This window comes from Petaurus breviceps, unplaced genomic scaffold (assembly GCF_028583685.1).
Source record: "Petaurus breviceps papuanus isolate PSGF00001 unplaced genomic scaffold, PetGlider_PUasm1.0 90977, whole genome shotgun sequence".
Taxonomy (NCBI): domain Eukaryota; kingdom Metazoa; phylum Chordata; class Mammalia; order Diprotodontia; family Petauridae; genus Petaurus; species Petaurus breviceps.
In genome coordinates this window covers 44,583,851-44,595,509 of record NW_027187391.1, presented here as the reverse complement: position 1 = coordinate 44,595,509, position 11,659 = coordinate 44,583,851, and the positions used below count along the sequence as shown (strand labels likewise).

The 11,659-nt window shown below is 37.2% G+C and overlaps 1 protein-coding gene across 1 annotated transcript in view; it reads left to right on the top strand.

The window, feature by feature from the left end:
- The window catches only part of AFG1L (AFG1 like ATPase), a 190,347-nt gene that overhangs the window by 24,675 nt on the left and 154,013 nt on the right, over positions 1-11,659 (top strand). The gene's annotated exons all lie outside the window — the stretch shown is intronic.

Genomic DNA, 11,659 nt, shown 5'->3' with positions numbered 1-11,659 from the left:
TGTGTGTGTGTGTGTGTGTGTGTGTGTGTGTGTGTGTGTGTGTGTGAAGTATCTGAGGCTGGAACCAATCCCAGGTCTCCTGACTCTGGGGCCAGTGCTCTTACTCACTGTGCCACCTGGCCACTCCTGATTCTTGGTTTTAATCCCAGATCCTCTGGAATATCATATTCCAAGCCCTTCTATCCCTCAATGTAGAAGCTGCCAGATCCTGTGTTATCCTGATTGTGTTTCCACAATATTCAAATTGTTTCTTCCTGGCTGCTTGTAATATTTTCTCCTTGATCTGGGAATTCAGGAACCTGGCTATAATATTCCTAGGAGTTTTCTTTTTGGGATCTTTTTTTAAGAGGTGATTGGTGGATTCTTTCAACCTCTATTTTGGCCTCTGTTTCTAAAACATCAGGGCAGTTTTCCTTGAGAATTTTTTGGAGGATGATTTCTAGGTTCTTTCTTTGATCATGGCTTTCAGGTAGTCCAATAATTTTTAAATTATCTTTCCTGGATCTATTTTCCAGGTCAGTGGTTTTTCCAGTGAGATATTTCACATTGCCTTCTCTTCTTTCATTTGTTTGGATCTGTTTTACAGCATCTTGATTTCTTATGAAGTCATTAGCTTCCATTTGCTCCAATCTAATTCTGAAGGAATGATTCTCCTCAGTGAGCTTTTGAGATTCTTTTTCCATCTGGCAAATTCAGCTTTTTAAGGCATTCTTAACTCCTCATTGCCTTTTTGAACCTCTTTTGCCATTTGAGTTAGTCTGTTTTTTAAGGTGTTATTTTCCTCAGTCAGGCTGACGACTCTCATTTCATAATTTTCTGCATCGTTCTCATTTCTCTTCCCAATTTTTCCTCCACTTCTCTTATCTGCTTCTTAAGGTCCTCTATGGCCTGTAACAAGCTTGTATTTTCCTTTGAAGTTTTTGGTACAGGAGTTCTGACTTCACTGTCTTCCTCCTGTCCCATGCTTTGATCCTTTTTGTCCCTAAAATATGAGTCTAATGTTGGATTCTTCTGTTTGTTTTGCTTCCTTTGCCTGGTCATGTTGCCACTCAATTTCTTGACTTTTGGGCTTTTTGCCACAGTAGGACTCTGCTACCAGACAGGGAGCTTCGTACCAAATGCTGGGGTTTTCTCAGCTGCTGGAGGTATTAGTTGGGTGCCCTCTCTGAGGCTTCCACACGCTCTGGCAAGCTGGTCACATACCCCAGGACCTCCACCCTAGACAGCAAACCAGATCCAAGCAGGTTAAAGCAAGAGCGATTACCCCTCAGACTGGTGCTTGGTCCCTCTACACTCTGCAGGCCAGGAGCTGAAGCTGCCACATGGAGGCAGCTGCGCTGCAGCCCTCAGAGGCTTCTTGCCCTGGGAGCAAAAGCCCATGTACTCCCAACTACTGGGTCTCAAAATCCACACTGCACTGACCTCTCACTTTGTCCTTAGCATCTATGTGTTGATAATTCTGGATCACCACAGTTGCTTGTGATCTGGAGGCCCTCCAGTCTGCAGCTGGTCAGGCCCGCTCTGGGGCTAAAACCTCTGTGTAGGGCTGGGCTCAGCTCCCACAGAGCTGCACTGGCCTATTCCTGCCGGCCTGTTGGTCTGTCCTCAGTGGGAGGTTAGCTTCTCTGTGTCATTTGTGGGTTCTGTAGCTCCAAAGTTTGTTCAGAGTCCCCTTTTGCATGGATTGGAGGTGGTGAGAGCCAGAGCCTCAAGGAGGCCCTATTTCTACTCCGCCATCTTGACTCTGCCCCAGTCTGGCTTTTCTTAATCTATAAAAAGATGCCTCTATTTGCAGGTTTAATTTCAGGAATTCAACACTATTTGGGGATGGTCTTAGGGTACTCCCATCTTTTTTTTTTTTAAGCAATCGGGGTTAAGTAACTTGCTCAAGGTTACACGGCCAGTTATTTCTGGGTGTGGTGCTGAGTATCTGAGCCCGGATTTGATCCAGGTCATCCCAATACTGGAGCCGGTGCTCTTACTCACTGAGCCACCTGGCTGCCCCTAAGCAATTGGGGTTAAGTAACTTGCTCAAGGTTACACGGGCTTGGGATTTGATCACCAGGTCTTCTCAACACTGGAGCCGGTGCTCTTACTCACTGTGCTACCTGGCCGCCCCGGGGTACTCCCATCTTAATAAAATTCTACAGTTCTTTCAGGTCTATAATAAATCTGACCTTTTGTGGGTTCTCTGGATCTAGGTGTTTCTTAAGCCAGATATTTTCTTACTAGATTCCTCTACAGTTTATACAGAGTCACATTTAAAATGACTTTCAAGAGGTAATTAGGCAAGAAGGATTTTCTTTGAGTAATTGTCCTGTGACATCTGCCTCTCAATGTCCCTTAGAAGTTATTTAAATCTTTAAATTTTGTCCTAATTAGAAGTTATCAGTTGTTTGTTACTCTAGTATGCTGGAGTTGTTTTGGTCTAAGATACCTTTTTTTTCCCTTCTTCACTCTGCGTACTGGTTATTCAGAGACTTAAATTAGACTTAATTATGCCAGCAAACTGAACAAATTAGTGTACTTTAGATTACAGAGAGGCCTTTTGCAAATTAGCTAAATGTATTAAAAAAGATTTTCATTTAACAGCAATTTATGGGAGCTAACATGTAGTTCAGCTTTTTAGTTTTTAAAGATGTTCTTAGAAACCTGAAGTGATCTACTTTTATCAAGAAGTGGTCTATGTTGAGAATGATATAATGCCAGTTCTTTTTAAAGAAGTAATTATACTCAGCATTCCAGCTGGAATCATTGTCTCTGATTCTTTTTCGTTTGAGAGATAATAACGGATCTGGGGAGGGGGAAATGAAATTGGGAAAAAATAGAGTTGTCACATTTTAAACAATTTGAAAACGATGCTCTTTTTTATTTTGGTAACATTACCTTTGTCATCTGATTGTCACACTGATAGTTACCTGGGAACAGGTGGAGGACAGTCATCCAGAGGGGGCTGAACATGTGCTGTTTTACTTTATAACTTGTATGGTATCACTCCTGACCACGCTGGCTTGTGTTTTTTTTTTTTTTAAAGGAACATAACAAAAATTTCAGGGAACAAAAGGAAATAAGGGGAATCATTAAATCAAATGTGGGCAGAAAGATGGCATGTTTGTTTTGTTGTAGTTTAATCTTAAAAAGTTTCAGCAGCTAATCTGGAAAACCATTTATTTACCTGCCCACTGTGTAAATGTACAGATATATTTGAAGTGTGACTCATGATACATTTTGACAATTATAGTTCAAAAGTGTCTCAAAAAATTTGATATAAAAACATTCTGAAAACTATTTTGTCAGAATGGCAAACGTGCCTGTTTTTAGTTTATTACTCATTGTGGAGGATGTTATTTGTGTATGCAAGTGTTTTTAGTGAAATCTAAGTGAATTTCAGTTTGATTAGTATTTTTGTAAATATTAAGCTTTCTAAACTCACAGAAATGAAGACATTGAACACTCCTATTGTGATTACTGTAAATGAAGTCTTTTATAAAATATAGAAAGCTTCCAAATTCTTACATTGTCAACTGCTTAATGTCATTTCCCCTGATAAAGTACTTAGTTTATATAAGCAGGATATATATTGATTTTAATCTATCAGGCTCTGAAGAAGCTAGCCATTTGAACCAAAAAAGTTCTATTTACTAGTCAGAGTAAATTAATTAATTCTGCAAACACTTGGTAAGTGCATATGGCATTTAGTAAGTGTGTAGGGCACAGTACTGGACCCTGGGCAAGATATAGAGTGTAGACAAGCGTTTACTTATATATCTGCCAACAAAAAAGTATAAACAAGCAGAATTAGTGAGTTTTCAACTCTGATTTAAGCTGTTGCTTTGTCAGTCTGAGAGATGATATATTCCATGCAAGTGGTTAGCAAGTGAGGAGTTGAACAGGAAACCAGGTTGGGAAGTGGGACCACTTTTTAGTTTCCATAGATTCAGACTTTGGGGATTTAGTTTCATTACTTGTTTGCAGTGTTTTGAATTCCCAGGACACTGAGAACTCATATGGGTACTCCACATATTGAAGAATATATATATATAAAATAAAGATTCAAAAAAAATACATTTTACTCAGTATAAAGCTATTTTTAGCACTTATGCCTTCAGATTGCATTATATAGAAATAACGCTGGTAATAAGGCACTTCCTTTTAAAAATAATTATTAATTTATTTCATATTTACATCACCTAAACTTCCTTTTATATCCTTCCCCTCCCTTTTCCCAGAAAGCCATCCCATGCACCAGAGAATATCTTTAAAGAAAAAAAAAAGAAAGAGGAAGATGAGAAAAACATTCATCAAAACAGATCAGTGCATTGAAAAAAGTCTGAAAATATATGCAATGGGCCACCCCTGTGAACCTCCCATTTCTGCAGAGGAGTAGAAGAAAATACCTTCTCTTATCTCTTCTTGGGGAATAAGCTTGTTCTTTGTAACATTTCAGTGTTCACTTTTGGTTGTTTTGCTGTTTTTTGTCCTTTCCATTTATGTGTTTATTGTTTTCTTGTGTCTGCTTACTTCCCTTTGCATCAGACCATGTAAACCTTTCCTGGCTTCTTTATATTCATCATATTTTTCATTTCTTAAGCACAGTTATATTCTATTACATTCCTGTAACCACAGTTTTTTAAGCCGTTCTCAATGGATAAGCATCTACTTTGTTTCCGATTCTTTGCCACAATTTTACCACAAAAAACACTGCAATCAATATTTTGGTATAAATGGGGTTATATTATGTGTAAGGTTCTGTTACTTCCAAGAATAAACTCCAACAATTTGATCAAATTAGTTTAAAGCAGGGTCCATAATGAATCTTACTGGATCAAGATTCCAGATTAAGGACTAGGGAAACATGGGCATGTTTATAGGCAGCAGGGAAGGTACCAGTAGATAAGGTGAGAGTGAAGATTAGAGAGAGGGGGCAGTAGAAAAGGGAAGTCTTGTGCAGGAGTCAGAAGGGGATAGAATCACTTGTGTGTGTTAAAGGGTTTGTGAAGGACCATGTCTTCATGTAAGATGATGACAAAAGAAGAGATTAGTGAGGGAAGACATCGAAGTGATATAAGATGAGAAGTAGGGGAGAAGTGTGAGGCAAAATCCTCAATTGAGAAAGTGGGGAAGAGAGGCATTGGAGGCGTGAGAAAAGATGAAAAGGTTCAGAATAGCTACTATGATGAATGGGATAGGGAATGGATTTAGGACGTATAAAAGGATTGCCTGGCTCCAGTAAGGGCTTCGTTGAGATTCTGTAGCAAAAATTTGTAGTGTATCAGGTCACTCTGGTTTATGATTTTCTACAGATGGCTTCAGTAGCACATGAATAGAAGCGAAGGAGGTAGATGGTAGGAATAAGTCAGGTATAGGGTTTGGCGAGGCATGTTTGACAATAGGACAAAAGGGCAAGAGATTCAAGTATATAGGCTTGTGTAGAGTTCGACATTGCTCACTGAGATGTTTAGATAAGGAAGAAAAGAGAGTTTAGACATGGCAAGGCTGATGGCCTGTGAAAGAACTGAGGTTTAGAGGGACTGGATGTCATGATGAGAATAATGAACAGGGTTTGGGGGTCATAAGGTCTAGGGAATAATGGAATGAAAATGTTATGATCAAACAAAGCAATTAGAGAGGTCATAAACGCGGAAGTGTAATATTTATGAGTGATGGCAAGATCAAGGGTTTGATTATCTTTGTGTATAGCTGTGGTAAAAGTGGCAGAGTAGGTTATGGAAATTGTGTAGTGTGAGGAACTAGGGTGGGGAAGGGAAGCACAGGCAGATTAACAAAGTTATACTCATGGCTGTATGTATCAGAGTCTTGTATGAGCTTCATAATACACAGGAGAATCCCCTGCTAGAACTTTAAAGGCTACATTTTGCTTCACTGAGCCAAATGCTTTTTTAAGTAAACAAAAAATAGACATAGTTGGATTTTGTATTTTATACAATTTTGAGTCCATTTATAACTGTGAAGTTGTGGTTTGCTATAGAAAAATCAACTCTGAAAGCCAACCTACTTCTCTCATATTTTTATCTCTGATCCCCTTTGATATGTATGTTGATCATTTTCATAAGGACTTTGTAGAGATGAGTAAGTAGGTATTTTACCTTTTTTTGTTGTTCAAGGCTCTTAGATTTTCTAAAAACATAGCCATAATATCTGCAGAGATATTTTAACAACTTCATCACCAACAATTATTCCCTTAGTTACTTAGCACTATGGTTAGGATGGATTTACTGCCCTAATTTACTGTTAACAACGAATAGTCTTTGCTTTATTCTTATTTTTAGTTGAAATTCTTCTAGTGTTCCATTTTCCTATTATATTAGTTCTTGTTTACAAAACCCTATACCTGACTTATTCCTACCATCTACCTCCTTCGCTTCTATTCATGTGCTACTGAAGCCATCTGTAGAAAATCATAAACCAGATTTATAAAATCAAAACCAATAATTTTTATAATGTTATGGAAACATCTTTCAATTTGAATACTTTTTTGAATTTTTTGTGTAATTGGGTACTATAGTTTATAAAAATACTTTTTTCTCCATGTATTGATATATCATTTTTGTTACTGGTTTTTCTCAATATTGAATCATCCTTTTATTTTTTTTCTTTTTGGATGGGGGAAGGCAGGGCAATTGGAGTTAAGTGACTTGCCTAAGGTCACACAGCTAGTAAGTGTTAAGTATCTGAGGTCGCATTTGAACTCAAGACTTCGTGACTGCAGGGCTGGTGCTTTATTCACTGCATCACCTAGCTGCCCCACTGTGCCACCTAGCTGCCCCCATCCTTAGATTTTTACTATAAATACTACTTAAGAAATAAACTGCTTGATTATGTAAACATTTTAGTAAGTATTTTATTTAACATTTTTGCATCAGTATTCATTAATGCTATTGATCTTCTGGAAGTTTTCTTTTTCTGCTGTATCTTTGTAGGTTTAAGGAGACTACAACCATTCATATAGAAAAGACCTGGAGATTTTCATAGTTTTGCAAATTCAGTAAGTATTAGAAAAGTAATATAGTGTCAGAAGCTTATTTGATCTTAGGGAAGATTAGCCTCAGGGAAATTCCCAGAAGAGTTGAAATCACATCCCCTCTCTACACTACTCTGGGTTATTGTCTTCAATTCTGAGTGCCACATTTGAAGAAACGATATTAACAACCTGAAGTACGTTCATAAGATTGTGACTGGGATTGTGAAGTGTTTTATTTCATGTTTTACTGAGGAAACTGAGATTGTTTAGCTGAGAAAGAGAAATTTAGGAGATACATGTTGTCTATCACCAGGTAGTTGAAAAAGTGTTTAGTAGACTTGTTTTGCTTAGTCCCACGGGGGGAAAACTATATTATAGAGTCTCAGATTCCAGTTCGATGTAACTTTCTTTTGAGAGCTATACAAAAGAGAATGGACTGTTCCTGGAGCTTGCGAGTTGCCTATCACTAGCAGGCTTCAAATGTAGTCTGCGGAACAATTGTTGGAGATTTTATTGATAGGATCTCTACTAAAGTATGTATTGGTCTAGATATCTTGGAGGTCCTTTCTAGTCTGAGATTCTGATTCTAGAATTGTTTGCATTGTTTCTCATGCAAGTACTGATAATTGTGTATCTTTCTTCTGAGTTTTTTTTTTTCCTTTCTGCAATTCTTCATAATATTTTTTCAATGGTATCAAAGTGCTTTTTTGGTTTGCTTTTTGTCTCATTGGCAGTGTTTAATCTTGTGGACATTATTGGCAAATGTGTTTCTTTTCAGTGTCTCCATTGCTACTTTATTGGGGCTTATGAGGGTAATCTATCTTCTGCTAGACTATCTTTCTGTGTGTCTTTGTGCCTTAGTATCTACTAAATGTGCAAAGTACATAATGCACATATATAGCTACAGTTTTGAAAACTCTTATATGTAGCAAAACCTTTTAGGCATAAGTTAGTTATTTTAATTAGAGTCTTCATGTTCACTTTAAGGGACATTTATGTTGTGCTTTTAGACTTCTGAATCACTCCTTTTAACATTTTCAAAATAATAGATGGCAAACAAGTTTAATACAGTATGTTAGGACATTCAAGAAAAAAGAGAAAAAAAATTACTAGTCAAATCAGGAAATAGGACTCCTAAGCTCTATTCCTGATTGTGTTATTGAATCCTATTTATAAATTAGGACTAATTTGTATTGCTTGAAACTTGATGCATTGTAGTAGGTACACAGTTCTATAGGAGTTCCTAAAATTTTACCTACTTTTCAAGAATATTGTGAAGGTTCATGAATTAGTTACTTTGAGATTCACCAATTAAAAATATTCTGTGGGGAAGTATTTTTATTTTGAAGAATTTCTAATGAACAGTGCTAGGTGTATATAGTTAAATAGTATTAGACTTGATGAAGAAATTTTTCTGTTTTAAAAATCACTTGAGAGCATAATTCAGTTTTTCTGAGAACTTTGGAAACAAATCAGTTATCTAGTGTATAGAAAGAATTATAATAAAATAGTAAAATGAGAAAAATTAACAGGTTTTGGCAAAAGAGTAAAGATGTTTTCTTTTAGATTTGAAAATGTATAGAGTCAGCAGTGCAAAGAAATACATGAAGGCTGTTCCAGCTGGCAGAAATAACAACCAAAAAAAGAGATCATACCCGTGCACAAATGGTGGTGAGGTAGAAGGGACACAAAAGGCAGGTGCTAGATTTTGTAAAGACATCAAAGAGGAACAGAGAGAGAATGAACTTTGTACAGTAAGTTGGAATAAGTCCATGGATTTGCAAAACAACAAAAAACAAAGAATTGGATTTCTAAATGAATAGTGTTTGAAGACTGCTCAGCCAGAATGCTGAACATTGTGAAATTCATGATAAATGACATTCTCTTACCTTCTTTTTCTTCTTCTCTAAACACACCCATCCAAGTGACTTCTTATCTAGGGCACCAAAGAGGGGCTTTTCAGTACTGAGGCTGACTCAGGTCGTCATTCCTTCAGTACGTTTTCTAGCATTAGCTTCAGATAGAGTCTGAGTAGAGGCCTACTTTCCAAGTGGTGCCTGTGTTAAACCCCATGGGGCTGCACTGGATCACCAGATGATGGATTTGGAGTTGGAAACTATCTTAGCAGCCACTGAGTTCAACCTTTTCATTCTATAGATGAGGAAATGGAGGCACAGAGAGGTTGTAAATGCAAGGTGGGATTTTTGTTGTTTTCTTTTTGGAGTTCAGTTTCCCAGGCCTAGGCTAAATTGTAAACATCTGAAGGATTAATCTTCTTTGAACCCTGATAATTCACAGCTGTGCTGAGTCATATAGGTTTCGTGACTTCTGACTCTAAGTCCATCAGGGACCAAGTCCTACTTATATATTCTGAGAGGTTGGCATTTTGCTTTGAGGGGCCTTTTGATTCCCTGGATGGGACTCTGAGCCATTTGTTAAGAGCCTCCTGACTACTCAGAGGTTTGTGCTCTCCTGACACGGTGGTGTATGTAGGTGATTGTATTGCTTTGTTCAGACAGTAGGAGCTCTGTCTGTTGAATCTCTGTGATGATTTCTTTGCTTGTATTTTCTACTTATCTGTAATCAAAGTAAGATTGTTGACCACTTTAAAAGTTATCTTTCCTTTAGCAAAGCAGATCAAAGAACCTGTGCTAGCAGGCCATCCTGGGTGTGCTAGGGTGCTTGCTATTACAGAGGTTAAGTGACTTGCCCAGGGCCACATAGCTAGTAAGTGCCTGAGGCCTGATTTGAACCTAAGACTTCTTGACTCCAAATCTAGCATCTGATCCACTGGATCCACAAGCTACCATGCTGGATTGAAGTGTGAGATAACATTTGTCCCAGATCTCACCTTCATGCGCTTACTTCATGTATGTGTAGAATCAGAGACTAGTACTCATTTAATCCCTCTTCTCTATGTTTATGGTTTGGGCTTACATAGTGCCATAATGATAAGGGGGGGGGGGAAGGGTGGATCTATGTAGAAGGAGAAACTCACTAAATTTTAAAAATATTTTCCTTGTATGGAAAATAATTCAAGTAATCATTTGTGCCTTGCTCATGTACTTAAAAAATGCTTGTTGAATTGAATTAATGCAAGGCTTGGGGGTCCTTTTTTTTTTTTAAACCACAGTAACATACATTTAGCATTATGGTATAATTGAAAAAGGGCTCAACTTGGAGCAGGAAAGACCTAGGTTAGAACCCTGAGTCTGACATGTAATAGCTGTGTGACCATGGGCAAATTATTTAACATATACTGAGCCTCAGTTTCCTCATCTGTAAGGTTGGAAAAATAATACATATGGTACTTACTCTTTGCAAGGTTGTTGTGAGGATCAAAGGAGGTTAGGTCTGATATCATTAGGAAAGGAGATGATCCTTATAACTTTGTTTTTCCAGATAACAAATACTTATTAACTTTTTTTTTCTTAATTCCCTAACTTAAAAAAAAAGTTAACCAAGTTTTCATGGAAAATTTTAAAAAAATGTTCCACCTTATTTCTCCTATATTCTTTGAGAGTATGTGTATTTAATGTATGTATGCATGTAACTTGATCTTTTTTTGGTGATTCAGTTTATTAAAAATATAATTTATTTTACTGTAATTCAATTCAGTGATGCTATCAGGGGCTACAGAATTATGTGGAACTTTTTGTCTTTACATTAATTGGCCCTGGATTACTATACTTTTTTATGGGTCTGCTTTTTATGGTTTCTTGCTGTCTTGCTTCTCACTTCTGTTACTGTTTCTACCACTTGTACACTCTCAGTTTCTAATTTGCTGCTTTTAATCTGCTGTGGGTAGAGAAACCATATCACCAGACTTCTTAGAATTGCGGGTAAAGTAAAAGGTAGAGAACTATGAATTAAAACTTGATGGAAAGGTCTCTTCTGAGTAAACTGCATTAGCACTAAGACATATGGAGTTTTGACTTCTTTTTTGCCTGTTTGTAATTAACAGCTTTCTAGTTCTCCAATGTGCATGGGATGACTGGAGTAACCAGATGATTGGCCTTTGGAAAAGTGAAATGTTACTTTGTTTTCATCTTGATTTTTTTTTTTAAATAAGACTAGGCTGGAGAGGTTCTTTTCTGCAAACTCATTTATTTTTATCCTAGATCATCTCTACAGGAAGAATAGCTTAATACATAAAATGAATCCTCTAGGCAATTAGTGACCTCATCTCCAAGCTTCACATAGAGTAATTGACTGGGGGAGGCTAGGTGGTGAAGTGAATAGAGCGCCAGCCCTGGAGTCAGGAGGACCTAAGTTCAAATCTGACCTCAGACACTTAACACCTACTAGCTGTGTGACTTTGGGCAAGTCACTTAACCCCAGTTGCCCTCCAAAAAGCCAAAAAAAAAAAGAGTAATTGACTGACATTTTTCCTTTAGAGGAACTCAACTTTTTTGCCTTATAATTACACATATATCGATAAAAAGTGGATACCTTTATTGTATCCATAATTAATATAATTTTTTGTTAATGAGATTAATAAATGCTTTATTTATGAGCATTAAAGATAATTTTAGCCAGAGTGCCTGACTTGTTGTAAGTTCTTGTTGCCAGTTGGAGATTTTAGTGCTAAACGTTAAGAGGAGAAAAGAAAGAATTACAGTATTAGAGCACAAAGCAGATTTATCAACATCTACTTTGGGCTGTTTCACTTGCCAA